Source organism: Rhynchophorus ferrugineus, unplaced genomic scaffold (genome assembly GCF_030347505.1).
Source record: "Rhynchophorus ferrugineus isolate W39M unplaced genomic scaffold, kcgeb_rfMv2 rfM11, whole genome shotgun sequence".
Classification (NCBI taxonomy): domain Eukaryota; kingdom Metazoa; phylum Arthropoda; class Insecta; order Coleoptera; family Curculionidae; genus Rhynchophorus; species Rhynchophorus ferrugineus.
This window is the reverse complement of record NW_027472590.1, coordinates 31,962,861-31,986,926: the sequence shown is the minus strand read 5'-3', so window position 1 is coordinate 31,986,926 and position 24,066 is coordinate 31,962,861. Positions and strand designations below refer to the sequence as shown.

Here is a 24,066-nt window from a genome sequence, read left to right as displayed (position 1 = left end):
TCAAATATATGTGTTAATGGAAATTGTCGGATACTCTGGTAGACCCAATTTCTTCTTCCTTTTCCTTTAATCTAGGTGAGTTTTCTTTTCATTGCCTGGGGCTTCATGTTGTGTTATCATCTTGTATTGTCTGATTCATATTTTTGTAAAATTATCAAATGTGGAGTAGTTCCATTTAGATAATTCTTCCGGTAAACGTACAGGCTCCGTTTGACTATTATCCACTGTCTGTATAGTACTCCTGGTTGGTGACTACGTCGGACTGCAGGAGGTACCTACTGACACGCAAAATGTTGGTCCAGAGACACTCAGCGTACCCATTTGTGAAGTATTGCAGAGAAAACTGAAATTCGACTAATATTTTTTGATATATTTATGAATATTATATGATAATTATTTGCCGAAACCTTAAAAAAAGCATTTTTAAAACTGTTGGAGAATTGGAATCATTCAAAAACGTGAGAGATGGCTTGCTTCTTGTCATTTCGGCGAAATGGATATTAAAACTAAATGAAATACACAACATAGAAGTAAAAGTCTCTCATCGCCCAACATAACATTTTTATAAAGTTGTGATATCTAGTAAAGAGCTTCTAGTCTGTACTGAAGAGGATATACAGGACAAATTAAAATCTTAGGAAGTCAGTGTAGGAAGACATATAACTACAAGGAAAAATATAGAAATAACACCCATTAGCAGTTTGATTCTTACGTTTAGAAAGTCCTCTCTTCCTGATAGAACCTGGTCAGGATTTGTGAGGAATGAAGAATATGTACTTTTAAATGCATTAGGCAATTTAAAATTTTCAGTATTCGTTTATAAACTTGTTTATACTGAGGATCTTTCGGATTGCCTAAGAATTTCTCTATGGTCCCCTTAAGATCTTCTCTGATATGATTGTAATGTCTAATCCGACGAAAATACCTTTCTTCATCTCTTGAGAACTTTGAAACTATGTATTTGAAGAAATCTCCATATTTGGGAAGTGATTTTATCAATTGTTTCATCAATTTTTCACGCGGTACGATGGTAAAGGAACTTTATGCGAAGGTATCATTGCTTTTTGGAGAACGTTCTTTTTTTAACTTTAAGCGCTCTCGATGTCCAACTCTTTTTGACCTAGTGATATGTTTTTGGACTCTGCTATCCACATCCACACTAGAAAGTAGGAAATTGATGAATACAGCTTGTTTCGCGAGCCACGTACCCAATATTTTTGCAATATATACCAATGATTGTGTTCATATTTTAATATGCGAAAGACAATTTCAAGTTCTTATAAGTTTCTCTAAAATGTACGGAATGACCCATAGGAATTGAAGCATAAAAACCTCCATTGTGAAGCAGAAATGCTTTAAGACATACAAAAATTCATACGTGTAAAAATCAGTCGAAAATACTCAAACAGCTTTTTTGTTTGCAAAGCTGTGTGGTTTAAATGCAATCTGTTCATTAAAATGAACGTTTGACGCTAACATTTCTGTCAATGTGAAGCGATAGTATTGTCAAACACTCTTTGAAAAAATAAACAGATAACGCAATCTATACATAAATTGAAACACTGAAAGCTACTTATTACATTGTATAAAATATCTTTTACCAATATGTATCGATATTCGTACTCTTAAAGCATCAATAACTGTAAACATTCCTCTTCTAAACCCATTTTGATCTATTATTTAGAGTTAAGGGAGCTTTGCCTGGAATCGGGAGATATTTTTTCAATACAAACAGATATATGGATGAAAAATATTGCCTTTTTTGTAATGTTCAAATTTCGATTCCTTACGGAATACCCACATTTATTTTTATATATGTATTTTTTATCTTTTATTAGTGTTATATATACCATATCTTTCTGGTAGTCAAATTTACGATAAAATACAGGTCAGTTTTTTTAAAATTACCATGTACGTAGCAAAAGTAACTATGCTATCTTATTAAGCATTTAGTTTTATATATGTACTCATAGTCTTAGATGTCTACCTTATTTCATTTAATTTTTTTTGAGGAAAATCAAAATTAATTACACAAATGTATTTATAGTTGAGCAGATATCTTTATTATGGTTTTATGAAAGTATCAGATACATATCAGAATCTTTTGAGTACTAAATTCTACGTAAATACTGATATCTTCATTAATATATTATAGGTTTTTCCAGAGTTATAGAAAAGAATAGAAGAGAAATGACACAAAACTATTTACAATTCAAGAGATATTTTCAGCATTGTTTGCTAGAACCTTGAGATATACATAAAATTTAATTATACAAGTTTGATGATTATTAAATTTTATATATGCTTCATTTATTTATATGATGCTGTTCCACAGTTCCAGAGAAATATTGAAGAAAAATGTAATGAAACGTATTTATTACTAAAGTTATATTTTTGTCACTATTTTCTAGAACTAGATATTAAAAAAATGTATATTAGCCCAATTAATATTTTGAGATGGTATCTCGAGTAATATTTGTCGGAACTTTAACAGGCTTATGTCAACAGAGATTTTCTTTTAATTTTTCAAACATGTCATGGATTTTTGTGTCGAATGATGTATTATTTGAATGGTTTCTCTAAATTTATATATATATATATATATATATATATATATATATATATATATATATATATATATATATATTTGTGGGGGTCCAGGGAAGGTTTAAAAGGTGAATAAACATGAAAATGCTGGATATTAAATAAAAACAACAGTTTGGTTTTTTCTTTAATGTCGAGGATCGAATCCGACAATTTACGTGCCCAAGAACTTTCTTAACTTCGGTGATCCTTTGTGATAGTGACATTTCAAATTATGTGCTCTTTTTTTGTTTATTTTTTATGATAGTGACACTTTACTGTTAAGTGCGCGAGAATCTTTCTCACCTTAATCAATTACGATATACAATGCCGATGAGAAGACGACCTGACTTAGGTCGTCGCAGTCAATCAAATGTGCGAAGAGCTACCTCACGTGCTAACCGCATTGATGACCAGAGACAGGTCAAGATAATAGTCGTATTGCTATGTCAGAATTGCGTTCTTTTGAGAGTGACAATGAAGTAGATAGGCTTAGAATGCAACGAGTTCGTGTACATCAAACACAACAACAGCGAGCACGACATAATGAAATTGAGCGATTCGGCAGACACAGTGCTCCTGTGATCCTGGAATGAGCTGCATCCTGCACTATGATGCGGAAATAGATTATTGTGCCGACAAATCAGTAACTATTGGGGAATTGACAATAATTTGTAAATATTACAAGGCGTTAAAACACGGTGGTGAATCTACTGGATTATGTTATGCTGGAGGCAAAGTAAAATTGCCACAAATGATCCCACCACCAGATCCTTTACGCTCTTAAGTTTCTAGGATTGGAAATTATTCTAAGCACTTCTTGGCCAACATTCGGAAATATAACAGCTGTTTCCAGATGACATCATTTATCGCTTCAAATATTATACAGACAATTTCATGCCCACTTTACCACAGTTGACCCAAAATTGCATGCAATAGTTACCAAACACTTGCGTAGTTTTGGACTACAATTCACCATGTATGGTTGACGGCAAGTGTTCCATGCAATACCCAAGAGACTGACTGCTGAAACTATAACGGGAAATAATAGATACCCATCGTATCGTCGGCGATCAGTTGCGGACAATGCGGAGTTTGCGGAATCAACTTGGAGTGTCCCGGTTTCGCGCATGGGCAATTATACGTCGCGTGTTCGCGCGTCGGAAAACCATCATCTTTGTTTATTTACGCACCACAAAATAAAAGAAAAAATATAGTTTCTCGGAAAGCTTTAAATTGATTAACAAACTGTATCATAACTGTGTGTTTCTGTAAATATATAATTAAACCTTATAAACAGCCAGTATTTCAGGAAAACTCTGTTTTTAAGTATGAAACATCATGTGAAATTACCGAGCATTTTTTAAATTAATTTCGGATTATTAAGTCTTTTATTTATCGAATGAGGCAGTACGAAATCTGCCGGGTGAGATAGTACCTAATAAATTGTAAATGATACGTTTTGTAATATAACGTAGGTAACAAGGATATATTTCCTATAGTCTTCCTATCGATTCCGTAGTAATTTCAGTTGCAAAATATCATTATTTTACCTCTTTACCCAGGATTTTTACTCCCCTGTCTCCTCATAGTTTCATTACTCAAGAGAGCGCCATTAATTTGTTCTTAGAATGTGTGAAAAGCAGTAGCTCGTAACCAGCGTTAATTAAAGTAATAGCTAATTCATTTAGGTGACATTCACATAACCCGCACAGTCTAAAACCCTAACAGTTTTACTCTAATAAGATAAAACAAGAGGGAGCGTTCTAAATCATCATAATTTGTAGTCAGATATTATATTAAGACATTCGGATAGGTGTTTGATACTTTATATTCAGGAAATTTGGTTTGGAACTATTTCGTAGCGTTTATTTTAATAAAAATATTAAAGGAATTTATTAAAAAATTGTTTTAAATTCATAATGTTGATTAGTTGTTGCGTTATTTGGTGTGCTGTGTCCGAAAGTAATAACAAAATGTCGTAAATTTAACATAGTTTAATATTTCAATATCAAAAACTAATTTAAATCTTAGTGTCACAACGTGACTCTTACAAGCGTCGCAATTTTTGACAATTTCTTATCTTTGCCCTTCACAAAAAGACAGCTGACTACATAATTAACTTCTTTTAATACGATATCGGGCCTTTGATGGCACCGAAGCCACTTAAAGTCGAATTTCATGCCGAATATCTTGAGAAACCCCCCCAAAAAAATACGCGAAAACCGGAAAGAACCTTCTTGTATTCCATTCAGGAGTATATTGAAAAAATATGCCTCCTTTTTTCTTTGATTTTCTTTTCGGGTTTCGTTTTAATATACCGTTCGGTTTTCGGATCGATTCTCGTACGGCCTGTTTGTTCGTGGCTTTTGTCGAATTGCAATTATAATTTTATTTAGGAAGACGCACTTTTTCGGTGATTTATTCTTTTGCGATATTTCTCATACTGCTTGAAGTATGAGCTTTTTTACTTTTAGCTTAATATTTCGGAAATTGAATATGTTATATACCTTGATTTCCTTTTGAGGATTTTTAACGTATTAATTTTTTCCAGCTCTTGTATATATCTTCCTACTTGACATTATAATGTGGTTTTAGTATCAGCTGTATAAGAATCAAAATCATTCTTATATTCTTCATAAAAAAATTACAATTAAATTAGTTGTTCTTCATGCGAACGAACTTTAATCGAATGAGAATATATCTGGTGAATATGACAGGTCTTTAGATTAGTTTTTATGTATATTCAATTGTATGAGATTATGTATGCCATATAGCATCATGTAAATGTTCGCCATGGCTTCCCATGTTGGCTGACATCGATATAGCCCAATATTCAGCCACTCGGCCTCATAGATTCGACTGAATTTCTTAGACCTGTGAATTCACATCACCTATAATATAGGAGAGATAAATATACCCTCAAAGCGTTCATGCAGAATGTTTATTGAGATTGTTGTTGTTGCCAAAAAGAAATCGATTATCATTGCTTTGTAGGGCTTATCGTAGACGAGTTGTAAAAGTAACCAACGACTTATTAATATCCTAAATATTCAAATAATAATCTTTAACATAGTAGAGATTTTTTTGTGACATTTCTCTTGTGACAATTATGTTGGTAAGACAGTCATTCAAAATCTTGTGTATTCAAAAACTCGCTTATTAACTAATAAATATTATTTTTCGTTAGAATTAAGGAACTATTTTTTAGTTTGATACGCTGTTACTAGTTGTTGCCCACTAACCTACAATTTGTTTTTACTATAATATACTTAAAAATATTAAAGTACACAAGATCAAATGTTTTGATTATTTTCAGTCTGTGTCGTGTTCTGTGTTATCCAAAATTTATATTATTTCGATATTGACATGAGTCCATATAGTAATCAGTCCTATGGTACTAAGTACATTTACTATACTTCTTAGGATATTGTTTTGTAAAACATCCCCATAATTGAATTCCTTTGGTCCATATAGTTTTTAACATTTGCATTTTTAATAGTGACAGGTTAAATTGCAGTCAAAACAACATGACTGTCACTGACTGCAATGTTGTCTGCATTGTTGACCGTTGAGTGTCAATATAGGCCAGTCCTTATTGAAGAGCCCTATAGAAACCAATACACTACGTTTACAAAATACGTTTTAATTCATGGTATTTGAAAACTGAGATTCCTAAAGCGCTCGATGATTTCTTGGAATTAATTAATATTAGGCAGTCGCCCATGCACATTATAAAGCATTTAGTTCGCTGTATTTGCCGCGTAATAGTTGAATTATATTAATTTCCTGTAACACCTGACTTCTTCTGGCTTCTCTCTACATATTCATATTGTTAACATTAATTAGTCCTGCTCTCTTGTTTCCGTCATGACTACCTTGTTTAGTGTATACGGTTATAAAATTATTTACTTACTTACGCTACAATGATATGGTTATTTTAGTTTCCAAAATGATCGAAGTTACGAAATAAATCAAGGAAAAAAGCTATAACATCGAATACTGCAATAGGATCATAACATGGCCAGAAAAGTCCAGGGATTACCACGTAGATGGCGCTAGTTTTATTACATAAATCTGTTTTTTGTTAGTACTAAGCTTCAAAAGAAATCTGTTAAAATTTCATGAAATTCTACGTATAAGTTTGTGGATTATTGTGTGAATAATGATACTACTTTTGTTATTTTCAAAACAATGAATCCAAAACAATTTCGTGTTTTAATTTTACACTGCTTCTTCACGGCAAAAATACCGTTCAAACGAAGCAGTGACTTGAAAAGTGTTGAAAGGATTCTTCTCCAGCAGAAGCAACAATAAAACGTTGGTTTGCTGACTTCAAACGTGGTCATAGAGACAGCGATGATGCAGAACGCAGTGGACGTTCAAAATTCACAAAATCGTTTTGAATGATCGAGTAGTGAAGTTGCGTGAGTAAGCTAATATAGTAAAGATATTAAAAGAACATGTTGATGATTCTGAGTAGTGCTTGGCCATGTCTAAACGTAATAAACTGGAATTTTTGCGTCGACGTGTGATAATGGATAAAACGTGAATAAAAACGATCGTCATCTGAGCGGACAGCAACTGGTGAACCTGGTTCAAAACGTCCAAAAGCACATAACTAGCTTTTCTTTTAAGGGCTTGAAAATTAAACAACGAGATTACCAAAATTCTTGCATCTGTTTATCTGTCATCTATCAATCTCGACCTAAATATGAAAATATATACATTTTTATGAATTTAGTTAATCCTATTTCATGAGATAAATGCAACATTGTTGTTACTGTTAATTGTCGTCATCTTGCCTGTTATTACTGAATCTTAAAAAGCTGAATGGCAAGTTATATGTTATCTGCTCAGTTTATTTTGCTTAAGCTGGGGTTTTTCATTCACTCTGAAGTATTTCTTTCATACATTAACATCAGGTCCGCTTAGGTCGTCCTCCGATTATTATCCTTTGTCTTGAATCCTCAAAGCGCTATAAGTGTTCCCACTAACTGAATTGTTTCCTAACTGTGAGTGATTATTCTGAAATATTTAATTCCTACTGTTTATTACTTTTATCTGTGCTTGACAATACCCACGTCTCGCAACCCAATGTTACAAATAATTCCAGTTTAGTTTTACTTGATATTTCCATGTTGTTAATGAATTTTCTGTTCATAACGAAGTAAATATCCAAGATTTTCCGATTATGATATTGATTTCCTTCTCCTGACCTCCATATTTTTGAAATAAACACATTTGTTTGTATTTCTGTAAAACAAATTACTTCGTATTGATATGAACATCTGTTTATATATGCTTAAATGTGTTTTCTAAATATAAGGTCCCAATCTGAATACGAAAAATAAATTTACCCTGAGATATTTTAATGATAACGCATTCGGTAGTAAACTATTTCTTCTTATCTATATTTTCGTATGTTCAAAATTGATATGCAGGACTGATACTGAATATTCAAACATTGTAGACAAAATTAATAACAAAAATGCCTTGATATATAGTTATTTATATATTTTTATGTGTCGATATTCACACTACATTAGCAAAAACAATGAAAGAATGCAGAATTCCTATCGCATGTTGTGTCTTGTAATAATTCAGGTCGGTAAACATAACATATATAGCGTCATACTTACACCCAATAAGATAAATTACAACACGTCCTGTTTATTAAAACAAATTAATTTGTATTATTTTAATGTAGAACGGATTAATCTATTATCTTTTTATACCAAATTAAAATATGTTATTCCACATCTTATAAAAAATGCCTTGAAAAATACAATTTTGAAATTTTAATATATTTTTCTCTAGCTATGAACTATGGTTTATAATTGTGTTGATTAATTTTACCACTCAAAAGTCGAACTACATTTTTCGTGAATTCAGTAATAGTTTGCTTTGGAACGAATTGGTACTAATAAAAAATAGAGCAACTGAAAAGTCCCCGGCCTACCATAGTAAAACAATTTTTTTTGGCAAAATTAGTTTTTTTTTATTCAACATAATCCCTTTCAAGGGTGATACACTGATTATAGCCACCCTCTAATTCTTCGATTTCATTTTTATAGTACGATTTTATCCTTTGCTTCAAAATAGGCCTCAGTTTCGTCGAGCACCACTTCATTCAACAAACATTTCTTCCCAGCGAGCATTATTTTGAGATATGAGAACAGGAAATAGTCGCTGGGGGCCAGATCTGGAGAATACGGTGGATGAGGAAACAACTCGAAGCCCAATTCATAAATCTTATTGTTACGTTATTACGCTTGATCATTTTTAAACACTGTTTCGAATCATCAACTCGTCGTTGTTTTTGGTCAAAGGTGAGCGGCACCCACTTTGCACAGAGCTTTCTCATACCCAACTGTTCGTAAATGATATGATGTACACGTTCAGTTGATATCTTTAGACTGTCTATAGGTTTCTAAAAGCGTTTGATGGGCTTCGATAGAGGATTTTAAATAACAACAAATGTAATGTTTCACGAAAATTTAAGTTTTAGTATTCCATGCTGAATATCACAGAAATGTTAAGTGGAAAACTGTTGTTTTATGTGAAGAGGTATCAAAACCATAGAATTTAACAGTTTTGTTAGGTTGTTTATATTGATACCGCGCATTTTCTTCAATAGATATCGCTGATTAAAATACAGCCAACAAATTATATATATTATATGATAAATATATGTACATGTGTATACAAATACAGTAAAACTGTCTTTATTACTAAACTCAGTCTTTGGACTAATTTATCTGTTCCTCCATAAATGGAGTCCCTTTTTGCTAATAGTCACAAATTCAACTAAAGCGATATGATTTAATAACTTCATTAATTCCTACGTCGTTGAATCTCCCCTCGCCATACCCGCATCCACCGTCTTCCCCTAAAAGACGAACTGTTTCGGTTTAATAAGCAGGAACAAATTGGATCCTCCCTCGCCAGGTCCATTGAAGTTTTGGACATGTAGAAAGACTTAACGGAACAACTAATAACACAAAAGCGGGTGATCAAAAAAAAAAAAACGAGAAAAAATTTGGCGAGGGTTAAACCTTGAAGAGTATTTTTCTGCTATAAATTTCCTGAGTTATTTATAAAAAAAACTAGGGCAGGATTGATCCTGCTTGTTATGTAATGACAAAAGGAAAAATACAACTCCAATGGACTCGCGCAAGAGGGCACGTCATAAACATAACACAAGCCGGAAGGTTTTTTTCTTACAAAGAACGGATGTTATTATTCCCCTCGAAAATGTCAGTTCAAATATAATATATTCCGTTTTAACGTTTAATATTTTAAATATTATTATTGAATGTTGAAATTAATTTGTTTCCTTTCACAAAAAGAAGTCTTTTACAAATGGTGGTTACCTACTATGGGTTTATCTGGACTGGGCCTAAAGTTTAACGTGGGCTTCGAACCATGGTCCTCGGCATTGATCCTACCGACTGGCGAGTGACCAACTTTAGAAATCATCCTAAAAGATCGCCGGTCTTACCCAGCCTGGTTACTGGCGTGTCTGGGATCATTTTCATTGTCGGGTGTTACGCTCTGGTCTAGAACAAATTTTAATCAATTACAAACATAAATTTACGACCATGTTACAGCAGGATTCGAATCCGCGGCTATCGCAACATTGGAGGACCGTCCCATCATCTTTGCAACTGCGCCACCAAGCCGGCTTGTTTATTTTTATTTAGTTATTAGAACGATTATTATGTACATATTTTATTTTAAAATGTTTTTGTTTGTGTTAAAAATCTAAGTTTGAATATTTTTTACTTTTTAGTGAGTTCCTTATTTATTTTTTGAAGTCGGTCCAAATTTTTTGTTGGATGTTTCAAATTAATCAAATTAAAATATTTATTTCAAACGTTTCATAGTTTATTATGTCTACCCTTGTCAATGATTTCTGATTAACTGTTCATTAGGTTTTATTGAATTTTATGATCTAGCAATAAATTTAACGTGCCAATAAACGTAGATAAAAACCGTTTTAACAAGTGCCGTTGGGCGCGAAATTGAATTTGTTAACAGTTTTGTTCGTGTCAAATGCTGCCGATGCGAAAACGCTGATAGGGATTAATTTATTTTCGATTTGGTCGAATTTTTATTTTATTGATGGTTGCCACGGTCGAGAGAATATGAACATGACGACATGTGTTGACGGTTTTACCTTGAAGGCGTTTTATCTGTACATAAATTTTGGAAGGACTGGGTTTCAAAACCAATCATTATCTTATATGTGCCCGCAAAACAGTTTCACTAACCTAATTTGTATACAAAGACAGTTACCATTCAAGGAAAGCATAAATCGCTTCGAATATCTATGGTACTTCTAGTCTATCCAAAGAAGTTTTGAACAAACACCAGCAAAATTTGTGATTGCCGGCTTGGTGGCGCAGTGGTAATGGCAATGGGACAGTCCTCCTACTGTTGCGATAGCCGCGGGTTCGAATCCTGCTGGGGCACGGTCGTAAATTTATGTTTGTGATTTTTTAAAATTTGTGAATATTCTAGGCAAGAGTGTAAAATCCGACAAGGAAAATGATTCCAGTTACGCCAGTAACCAGGCTGGGTAAGACCGGATGTCTTCTGGGATGATTTCTAAAGTTGGTCACTCGCCAGTCGGTAAGCTTAATGCTGAGGACCGTGGTTCGGAGCCCACGTCAAACTTTAGTCCCAGTCCAGATAAACCCATAGTTGGTAAAAGGAGACTTTAAAATATATTTTAAAAATCATAAATTTGAAGTCAAAACGTCGTAATATTGTCGTATATATTGAGCTTTAGTTCAGTTTGGCTTTGACATAGAACAAAGTTCAAATCTAAATAAAATAATTAAACAAAAATACTGCTGTCAAATATAATTTATTTTAAAATTATAGTATATGTATCATATATAATCGAAGGAGTTAAAACTACAATTAAGTAGACAGTGATAATAATTTGTAGGTTAGGTTTGTATTTAATTATATATTCAATGAACTCTTTTCTATACCATCTATGAATTAGAGTTATAGGCGCGCTTTTAAGTAGTTGTATCCTCTGGAGGCCTAATCTACCTAATTAACAACTGTGTATCCAAGTAATATATTTTACTTTCATTAGAGAGCATATTTACCTTTTACGCTTAGTTCTTGTGTTCTTCAGTACATAAATTCCGTGTAAAAACATTTTGATATCACTATATATCTCCTAATGTTAATGTTCTACATTCTCCTTAATGCATTTGCCATATCTGCAAAACAGTTACTATTCTTTCTCTCCTGGTACATTTTAACCAAATTATCATGTATATTTTGATCAATTACACACATATCTTTGCACATAAATATTTTACATTCTACAATAACATTTCCAACAGTTATCATATATTAGTTACTAGCGACCCGCCCCGGCTTCGCACGGGTGCAATGCTGATACTAAATTAAATACACTACAGAAAAAATATGAACGTTGTATATAAAAACATAGCGGCCCGCTCCGACTTTGCACGGGCATAAAATATATATGCCTATGTCACTCAATGAAAACATGATTAAAATCGATCCAGTATTTTTGGTTCATTCATTACTGCCCTTGGCCTGCACGCATTAAATTTGGAGTAAAACAATTCCTCTTCCCCTATACTTACTATGAAGATTTCCTGCTATCTTTGGAATATCTAAATTCATACATTTTTTATTACATTACACATTTTTAAACGCAAATTTTAAATTTGTAATATCTCCGAAAATATTTGTTTAATTTACATGCTGTAAGGAACCATATTGATCTATATCAATTGCACACTGCATTTAAGGTACTTAATTCGATAAGGATTAATGCCGTATTGCTTAAAATAGCTTTGTAAATAAGCCATTTTCTCACGTAAAAAGTAAACAATAAAAATGGTTAATGTGGGTTATCCCTAAAAGATAAACATATACCATCGCGGACTTTTTTGTAGACCTTTTTATGGTGTACAATACTGTAGTACATTAATTTGATCTAACTCGTAGGGTTAGGCAGCGTTTTTGCTAATTGCTAAATAAGCCTAAAAAAATAGGTTAATTTACGACATCACGTTAGAAACCTCTAAAATTAGCAATGTTGCCTTAGTATATTATGCATGTATTATACATATAAACCTTCCTCTTGAATCACTCTATCTATTGAAAAAAAAACCGCATCAAAATCCGTTGCGTAGTTTTAAAGATTTAAGCGCACATAGGGATATAGGGACAGAAAAGGCGACTTTGTTTTATACTATGTAGTGATATACTCACCGTTGGAAAGTTTCATTCAAGTCAATAACTAAGCTGTTAATTTCAAATCTAAATAACATTTGTTAAAAGTTCCATCATTTGTCAATGTCTTCTTCAATATGTCTGATCGATGTCATCCAAACCCAACGTGTTATTAACCATTCGTGCTTCTGGGATGGAGTCGAATATATCTTCAATGGATTGTTAATAAATATTATGACTGATACAACCTAATTAATTGTTATTCCAACGTTTTTTAATGTACTGTTTGATTATACCACCAAATAATTTTTTACTTCAATTTATTTCTGAAGTTCAAATCTTGTGCAATATTTGTAACACCCTATATATCGTGCAACGAAACACGATACTAAATAACTTAATATCATACAATTTATATTGATATAGATCGAACGACGTTACATGGCTGTCAATCAATACTCTCTTACCCTTTGAACTGATCTATCTCCCGTATTTCGTTCAAAATTAATAAAGTTCTATCCAATGACTTGCAATTTTGACGTTAAATTATCTTGATGTTTCCTACGTAAGTTATAGCAGTAATGCAATAATACCACATCATCAATAAAATACTTTACAATTATGTGTGGAAGATGTCAGCTGTGCTGTATTCTTTTATATAACCAGTTTTATAAGGGCGATATATCAATTTACTGAGCTTAGTTGCATTTTCCATTGTTTGAATCGTGAATACGTATATCTATATTTTAAGGGTTTCGTGTAAAGAATTGTGAGTTTCACGAATTTTTTAAAATATTAGGATACAAATGGAAAACCCTCTCTATTCTAAATAAATCGGTAGTCTAGGTAAGTTAAATATTCGATTTATAATTGAATTGTTTCTTACTTACATTACTTCTTGTTGTTTACATTTCGGCGCCTGCACCATGCAGTTATATAAGCTGAAAGAAATACTAAATCATAAAGCATCAAATCTTGTTATCAATTTATTTCACACATTTTTATTAACTATCTTACATTTACACTGTGGCGACGGCCACGACCCTTTAGGCCACCAGGAATTCATCAAGAACAACTACAAAGGTTGGCAACGTGGGTGGATTGGTACCATGCAGTTCCAGGGTATAAAAGACCATCACGACGACGTCTCGTTCTCTTTTCTTTTCTCCATTCTCTTGTAATAGTAGCACATCCCCAGCGCTACCGTATTTCCTCTACCTAACCTAATATCCTTTCAATTCTCCCGTCGACCACATGTATCATTTAACATTGAAATAAACAGTATTTCTTCAACCAGTGTTTTCAGTTCTCGTGCAAATTCCTTCCAAAAATAGTAGTGAGTGTTCTGACAAATAATCGCAGCGGCAGCCACACATTTCGATGGACTGACCGACTCGACGAACATTCCTACAACACTATTACAATAATTGGTATTTTTTAATATTTATATCTGCAAAATCGGTAAAGTATAAACGTATACAAATATGGCCACTTTTTACTCTTACTTTGACTATCATCTTCTTCAACTTACATCATGGTGTGTCCAATTTTCAAGTGTAGTGATGAAGACTTATGTGGATAAATGTTTTGCCTTAACACGTTAAAATCCCCCACGTAATTTTGAGCTCTTGGTTCTTTAGTAAAATGGCGATTTTCACTGTTTATTCCTTAATAAAATATGAGGTGTTTTTGTTTGTCTTTTCTATTACTTTTTTTATATGAAACTGCATGTTATCGGTCAGAACAATTAAGAATCCGAAGTGGCAATGTCTGGAGGAATATTTTCTACATGGGCGTTGTTATTGACGTCCTCAGAAACGAGAAAGAATTTGTTTATATTTCAGCTACGTTAACATACAGCGTTAACTAAATGCAGAGGCTCCTTGATCAATGTATAGTAAGTTTAGTCACCTAATGTATCACCTCAAAATTAATTTACAGTGATGGGATAAGAATGGATTATACGAAAATATTCGATGACTTTCGTATATTCTGAAAATTATTAAAAGCATTAATATTTATTAGGTTTAGAGTGTATTAAAACGGCTTTTTGATGGATATTTCTTGCGCTTAATTCATTATTCATTTTGTTTTGTTTGCGATTCTGATCTTCATTAGGAGCTTCAGAAAATGTATTGTTTTGTTTTAGGGGTTTCAAGAATCGGGCGCAGTAATAATATAGCTTCGAAAAAGCAAATTTCTTGGTCTTAAAATTGCTTGTTACGTATCTTATCTAAACAATTAAGTTAAGGACTCAGCTGTTTTTACTGACAAAAATGAGTCATATTCATGTTTGAGTATATTTGTCTAATCAGCGAAAGAAAGCTGAAATAAAGGTTTTTTGTAGGTATCCCTAAATCCCTATTCCTGTTTTGAAACAAGGATACGCAGCAAAGGAGAGCATAGATATACTTTCAGAAATTCCGACTACTGAGTGTTAATAATATGATGATCCTAATTATTTTAAAATAATTTAAAGCCTCCTTTTTACCAACCAGGATTTATCTGGACTGAACCTATAGTTCTACGTGGATAATCCTAATTGACTGCTTAGCTAATATGCTAGACAAGTTCAAAACTCGTGATTATTTGATAAGCCCTATACTTAGACAACTATCTTGACCCATTTCCTGATAACATAAGTGCTGAAGAGTAAGCAAAATGGTTTCATCAGTGCATAAAAGAGATGCAGAAATCATATCATAAACCATAGCAAATCACACTGGTCACTTCCAAAAGTTCCAAAAGGTTTTACAAACATTTATCTTTTAACCATACAATTTTTTATATTACTAATAATAGAAAAATATGTCTACTTAAATTCTATATCAAATTAAAAATAATACCAACCAATTACTGGTAATCAGCAGATATCATTTTACTTGATACCAAAAGATAATTATTAGACTAATTGGTACAAAAACAATAATATGTTTGTTGCATTATTTATTACATTATTTAGGTTATACGACTAATTTATTTTCCGCTGTTTCAATAACTTTAGTTCCGGAATAAAAAGAATGGTAAATCCACGATATAAAAGCACTAACTTCTACCTTTATTACTGGCTGGAGCTTTTTCGTATCAGAAGGAAATAAAATAAGAAAATGCGTAAGCAATTTAGTAATGACTTCGGCAGAGCTTAACCAAAAATTACATAAAATTGTATGGTGTGATAAATGTGATTGAATATTTTACAAATGAAAATGCCATGAAATTTACGATTGTCCTTGAAAGCTATATAAAATATGTTTTTATTCTTTCCAGGATATAATCTGCAGAATTGATTGTATTTTTATAATATAATATTGTCAGCATCAGTCTAGCAGATCTAATATCGAAAATAATTTTAATTCTTTGTGTATATATATTATAGAAAGTTTATGAAAAATTCTTTGACATTCTAAATTAAATTAAGAACTCTTTTTCAACACTTTATCGTATTTTAAAGGACTTTTTTAGAGGACCAGTGCAATTAAACCCACCTTCTTTGGACACCAGCATTTTACCATTAAAGGTTTCATTAGAGGAGGGAGTAATTGCTATATTTTAAAATGATATTGCGTCCATATACGCAGCCAAAAGGTTTAGTCTTGGTCTGAGAAGTATAAGAATATCATCAGACAACTTCCCTGATCAGCAGAATCGTCAGACCTTAATATAGTTGAACCGTTATGTGAAATATTAGAGTGTTTGGTAGGGTATATTTACCTTAGACTCTATTGAGTTAATTGGCAGATATTTTGGTACACTTATAGGACAACTTTCTATCGGATATTATTCAGGGACTCTATGAATCCATTGTGTATATATCAGGTGTTCATATAATTTTTTTCATCCACTGTACTTTTGCAGTTGTACATTAGGAAGTTAATGCAAATAATATAAACAATAAACCGGTTTTGTAACAAAAATTGTGATCTTGTTCTCAATTAAAAATATATCTACCTATAAAAATCTTAAATAGCTATCTACCTAATTAAAAATATTATATAGGATTATAAATCATATATAATGCCTTAAATTTGTAAGAGTAGAATAAATAAGGAATAAAAAACGATTTATTTTCGAGATATATAGGTAAATAAGTTATCAAAACAAAAGGAAGAGTTTGACCAAGAATATAATTATCTTGAATGAATTACAATGGAAAAATAAAGTTGACTATCTGACTATTACGCTATGACGCTTTTTGTTGTATCAAAATAAAATGCTTGCTGCTATATAAATGTGTAGGAAACATTTTTAACAATAAAAATTGTAGTATAATTTTTGGGTATCATTTAAATTAGAACCATCATGTTAGATAAAAATCAAAGAAGGTCAGACTCAAAATCTGCACTGGTTACTTGAAAAATACTCTGAAGCTGATCTAATATAATTGAAATTAGTCTCTCAGTCAGTCATAAAGCCAGTTAGGATCTATGGGAATATGGAGTTGCATTAAAATGTTACTCCTATCATTCGCTTAAGTGGTTTAATTTCAATTTGTAAAATACATACTGACGTTCTTATTCTAGATTCATCTTTCTTGTCAGTAATTGTTTATATATTACAATAAATCAGTAGTGATAAATTAATTTGTAAATTAAAACTGTACTAAACACGTAGAAATTTAAAAAACACTAATGTAAAAGATGTATTTGAAATTTTATAAAATTCGTGTGCCTGTCTCGGCACATTCTCCTTGTTTCCGGATGATATGGAATGAGCTGAACAGGTATTTTACCAATATAAACATTCCTGCAAGCCATTTCAGTAAACATGCAGACAAAATACGCCATTAGCGCCCCCATTCCCTAATTGCTTGTATTTTGTAATCGAACAATTCGGGTTCCTGCTTTTAATATTTCGGTATTTACTGTTTACGTAGGAGTTTTTTTACATTTCATAAGGTTTTTTCAACATTTCTTCTTATTCTGTCGACTTATATTTTATAAAAAGCTGAGAAGATGCTAATTTAGAGAAGATTCACTAGCTACAATATATTTTATAACTTTCAGATTTACGTAAAACTGGCGGGTGAAATATCCAAACGTTGGAAACATACTTTACCACTTTTATACTTTCTAAATTTTCAAATATAATAAACAAACATGTTTTGTTATTATTAACATTAAACTTCACACCAAATTATGAGTAAAGCAGTTCAGTAGGTGTTAAGATAAGTTTCGAAAAAATTAGTTTCTAGAAAATCCTTTTGAAGTTTTGTTTTCAAGTGTGGTGACTTAAACAGTTATAACTTCTAAAATAAGTTGAATTTTTAAAGATCCTCTTAAGGGCGTATTCTTAAATAAAGCGCTAAACTTTGAAAATATCAAAAAAAAATTATAATTTAGATTAGAACAGAGATTATTCTAGTGTAAATATAAATCAACTAGCAAGGTGTAAATATAGTTAACTTGATTAATTTACAGTAGAAATTTGACCACTAGACGATCACTATTAATAGTATAGCGTTTTTTTGAAAAACATACGATAAAGTGATTATCATAACTTAACACATTATGACTACCAAAAGAAACTAAAGCTAATTACAACTTTTGGAACCGAAAAATCTAAAATATAAGTCATGTATCAAACAAAATACGAAAAAAATAAATAAACGACCCTCAGGAATTAAAACGTTAGAATTACGTTGTGGTACAACTTAAAAGGAAATTAATAACAAAGTTAAATCTTTCAGATGTTCCGGATATATATAATTATGTTCATTGAAAATATCAACTCCCCTCGAATAACAGTCGAAAAAGTCACTTAATTGATCATTAAAAATCGGATTTTTTTTTGAAATGTAGTTAAATGATCGATGTTGGATTTTCGTTACTAATTTGTGTTAATTTTGCTTTATTTATTCCAAAATAAAAGGACGGACATTCTAAAAATAAACACGAACATTTTAGGGGTTTATTAAAGTTATAATATTTAAATTTCGTGAAAGATCCTGTCAATTTTTGAGTACTAAAGGTTTAGACCGTATACTTTTTGGAGGACCCTTTTCTAAACAATGGTTTCCATTTTATGAAAATTTGGATCACGCCAATATTGTTACTTAAGGTCTAATGAACATAAAAGGACGGTATAATAACCAAGAAACTGCGTGTGTTGGTGAAAAAAATAGTGAAAATGTTGTTAATTTTAAAATTATAATTTTTTGGGATTGTATGGAAATGGCACGAATATTACTGGTTATTCACTATCCTAACAACCCTGGCCATTTCTCCCTCCTACTACAAAGATTAACGTTGCCGAGAATGACAAAATTATTAGGAAGGCCAACTCCGCTCATTCTCAACTGCCTCCGAGTTATCTTCTAGAAAATACAGTTGCTCTTAAAATACTCACGCAAATGATCAGCAAGATTCGGAACAAGAAGGCCCCGGGTTTCGATAATATTTCGATAGCCCAACTCAAAAAACTTCCCTACAAGCAGCTCGCCCAACTAACTAATATCATCAACGCCATTCTGAAGCTGCAACACTTCCCACTCACATGGAAATATGCATTCATCGCAGTTTTCCCAAAAAAAGGAGCTAAGTCATCACTTCCTGAAAACAGACCTATCAGCCTATTAAGTTCCATTTACAGGCTTGCTGGAAGAGAAATTATTTATGCCCTTAATGATTTTCCGAAGACAAACAATATCGTTCCAGATGAGCAATTCGTGTTCCGCGCCAAACACTCAGCCGTTCATCAGGCCCATCGACTGGCCGCAAAAATCAACTGTACCTTTAACCTATCTGAAAGACTTGGAGCGGTTTTCTTGGACCTGACTAAAGCCTTTGGCAATGTTTAGTGGCGAAATGCATCCGATTAGATCTACCCGATGACCTAACAGCTCTTATCAAATCATTTCTGTCAGAACGATCGTTCCAGGTGAAGATTAAAGATATTCTCTCTAGGCGGAAAATCATCGATGCAGGAGTTCCACAAGGTTCCCCCCTAGCACCCGCTTTATTTAATATTTTTCTTTCACATATCGCTAGGAGACCACAAGCTGAGGCAGCTTTTTACGCAGACGACATTGCTTACTTTGCTTCTCCAAGAGTAGCACTGGACATCCAAAGCAGACTCCAAAAACAACTCGATGAGACTATCCAGTGGTTATATTTCTGGAGGTCGCAGGTCAATTCACAGAAAATCCAGACTATCTTCTTCCACAAGAAGCGTTTCGTACCGAGAATTTCGGGTCTTAAAATCGAGAACGCCGAAATTCCATGGCCAGAAGAAGCCACCTACCTCGATCTTGTGCTCGATCGCAAGTTTAGGTGGAACTACGAGATTCAAATGTTCCTCCAGAAAGGTCAAGGTATTGTTAATTTGCTGTTCCCGCTCATCAACCGGGCCAGCAGGCTTCCTCTCTCAATAAAATCTCTCCTGTACAAGATGCTGGTTCGATCAGTCGTTCTATATGGCTCCAATATTTATTATCTAAAACACGCCTCACCTAGTCAGGTGGAACGTCTTCAAGGCTTTCAAAACAAAACCCTAGTCTTTTATCCTGAATATTTTACTTAAGATTTAATACTTCATACACAAACTTAATTAGTGTTTGATTGATGTGCTCTCACTGGACTTTAAAATATGGAGCATATGACGAGTAGAGAGTAATCAGTCTCTTGATCATCTATTGGTGTCATCAATAGTAATAGATCATCATCTGCGTTGGTGTCATTTTCTTCTTTCTTTAAGTTCTGTTGCTGCAAAACCTGTTTACGTGTATCTAAATAAGGTATATATGGATTTATTTTGACTAAGTACAGAAGTTATGTCCATTTTTATTCGTAATTCGATTACTATAAAATTAAATAGAATTTAATTTATATAAATAATCAACTTTATGTCGAGAATTACATGTAATATCAAAAACGGTTTTTAACAGATGGCATTAACTCGCCAATTGCATCGCATCTAAACTCATCGTAAGTTAAACTTTTCACAATCTTCACCTATAATCTGTAATATGGAATCTTATCTGTAATTTAGATACTTTCACATCATATGCTTAGTTAATTTTAAGTATATAACTTTAGTTTGAGTAATTTGTACATACATTTGTACAACAACTGGTTGAAGTTATCCGAACATAATATTTGGAGGTATTATAAAAATGAAAATGCTATTAGAATATATACTTTTGATTGGTGTTGGGAACTAACAACTGAAATCGACTCTAGGCTGTTTAGTAATTGACTACTTTTTACTATTGACTGATTCAATCGCTATTTTTGGTTCAACTGATTTTTCTGCTTTTTGCCCGTACGGGCAAAAAGTAACTGTTTCAGTCGACGGTTTTCAGTCGCTATTTTCGGTCCGACTGATTTTGTTACTATTTACTATCGACTTTTAGTTACTATTTTTAGTTTTACTAGTTTCATTCGACTAATTTTTAACGTTCTGGCTCTGTCGTCCTAGCTGCGCCCTTAACAAAAATTTACCCTATTGCTGGGGCATGGGGAAAATTTGTAAATATCTTTAGACAACAGTTGAAAATCCGACAAGAAATAAGGTAACCAGGCTGGATAAAACAGGATATCTTCTGGGAGGGTCTCTAAGTTGGTCACTGGCCAGTCGGTAGGCTTATTGCCGAGTACTGAGTAACCACAGATAAACACTCGTTGGTAAAAAGGAGGCTCTAAAATATTTTTAAAAAATAGTCGGGAATGAAGGATTGTTCCATCCAGAATGCCTTAAATATGCTATAAAGCAATAGATTTTTATAGAATTACTAGCGACCCGCCCCGGCTTCGCACGGGTGCAATGCTGATACTAAATTAAATACACTACAGAAAAAATATGAACGTTGTATATAAAAACATAGCGGCCCGCTCCGACTTTGCACGGGCATAAAATATATATGCCTATGTCACTCAATGAAAACATGATTAAAATCGATCCAGTATTTTTGGTTCATTCATTACTGCCCTTGGCCTGCACGCATTAAATTTGGAGTAAAACAATTCCTCTTCCCCTATACTTACTATGAAGATTTCCTGCTATCTTTGGAATTTCCAAATTCAAACAATTTTTATTACATTACACATTTTTAAACGCAAATTTTAAATTTGTAATATATCCGTAAATATTTGTTTAATTTACATGCTGTAAGGAACCATATTGATCTATATTAATTTCACACTGTATTTAAGGTACTTAATTCGATAAGGACTAATGCCGTATTGCTTAAAATAGCTTCGTAAATAAGCCATTTTCTCACGTAAAAAGTAAACAATAAAAATGATTAATGTGGGTTGTCCCTAAAAGATAAACATATACCATCGCGGACTTTTTTGTAGACCTTTTTATGGTGTACAATACTGTAGTACATTAATTTGATCTAACTCGTAGGGTTAGGCAGCGTTTTTGCTAATTGCTAAATAAGCCTAAAAAAATAGGTTAATTTACGACATCACGTTAGAAACCTCTAAAATTAGCAATGTTGCCTTAGTATATTATGCATGTATTATACATATAAACCTTCCTCTTGAATCACTCTATCTATTGAAAAAAACCGCATCAAAATCCGTTGCGTAGTTTTAAAGATTTAAGCGCACATAAGGATATAGGGACAGAAAAGGCGACTTTGTTTTATACTATGTAGTGATGTACTAATAAGTTAAATACAGTTAAAAATACTTTTTTTATCTAATGAATCTTAAAATCAGTTGATCTAAAAGTTCCGACAACCTTAGCTAATATAATTAATCGCTACCCTCTCGAAACTAACGACTTCATCCCAAACGGATGACCTGCAATTGATACTCGCTGTCTCACCTTCAGGCTTCCCCCTATCAATGGACCCTCGCAGGAGCCAGCGCTCGATACGGTTGCTGAGGTCAACGTCCCTGCAATGGACCCATTTTTAGACCGTCAAATCGCGATAGTGTTCGCGGTAATCGAAACCATAAGCTAATGGTTTCCCATTACTAAAGATAGTCGAGAGTGAATGCAAGAAATAACTTAAAATTTATTGAAATGAACCACTTTTGCATATTCAGTGATCTACTTATCCTAAACAAATGTTTTTTAGGCTTAAAATTGAGTTATTAGGAGTGGATATTGAAAACTGCTGTAAATTTTCAAAGTTTAAAACATTATATCACACAAAAATTTAAAAATTAATTCGGGAAAATATTGTCCACCACTTTCCGCAACTTTGGCCCATCATTTGTTTAACATTAAGTTAACATAAATGAAAGAATGTTTTTTTATTTCCAATAGTTACTGGTTAAGGGGCTATCAGTAACTTTGGTTAACTTACAGTCTAAGCTGCGATGCTTTTTCTCAAATTCCCGAAAACCATTTTGAATAAATACAGAGAAATTAAGATTCCAATATCATGTCTCGTTTTCTTGATTAGTTTTTAGTTTTTTTTCGTAAGTACGAGGGTTGTTCAAATATGGTGGAGACAAACGCTGTAGATGGCGCGCATGTATGCTTTGAAGGTTGTGTGATATGATAAGGTATGTGATAGCTGGAAGAACAGTGTGGCATGGTTTTTGTCGGGATCGAATGTTTCACGCGAGTGCTACGACCGTCAGTGAAAGTCAAGTGCCAATCGCCGTAGCGCAATGTATTGTCATTAGTTTTTAGTGTGGGAAGGCGATAAAAAGACGCAATTTTTTCTGCGCTTAAAATGGGCCAAAGCATTCAAGGATGGCCGCGAAACCGTCGAGAATGAGCCGCATGACCAGCGACCGCGAACCAGCATCACACCAGACAACATTCGCCGCGTAGAACGACTCATTTTGGAGGACCGTAGGGTGAATGTTCGAGATATTTCGACAGAACTCGGCATCAGCATTTATAGTGTAGAGTCTAGAGAAAACGCCCTCATACCGCGCGTCTCACGCTCGATACAATATCGGAATTAAGGTGAGAGGTACTGGAACACCCCTCTACAGTCCGAATTTATCACCCTGCGACTACCACATGTTTGGACCATTGAAAGAGGCCGTCGCTCCTGTAGTACAGCTGTAGAAAATTACGAAAAATATTTTAATTAATGTATATAGTACCAATTATTCTGTATAAAATGCATTTTTAAAATGAAATAATGATAAATATATTAAATCAATATCTCTTATTAGTTTAATATAAATTACTAAACCTCATAACATAATGACATAATTATTATTTCTAATGTAACAGCATTAATTTACAAGCAACCAGCTGAATGGAATATGTTTAATGATCCACTACCATTGACTTGTTTACCAACTTCGAGATAACGCGACATGTTTTCTT

General features: G+C 32.9%; 1 protein-coding gene across 5 annotated transcripts in view; it reads left to right on the top strand.

The window, feature by feature from the left end:
* Positions 1 to 24,066, top strand: part of cin (Molybdenum cofactor synthesis protein cinnamon) — a 69,013-nt gene that overhangs the window by 10,166 nt on the left and 34,781 nt on the right. The window lies entirely within an intron of this gene.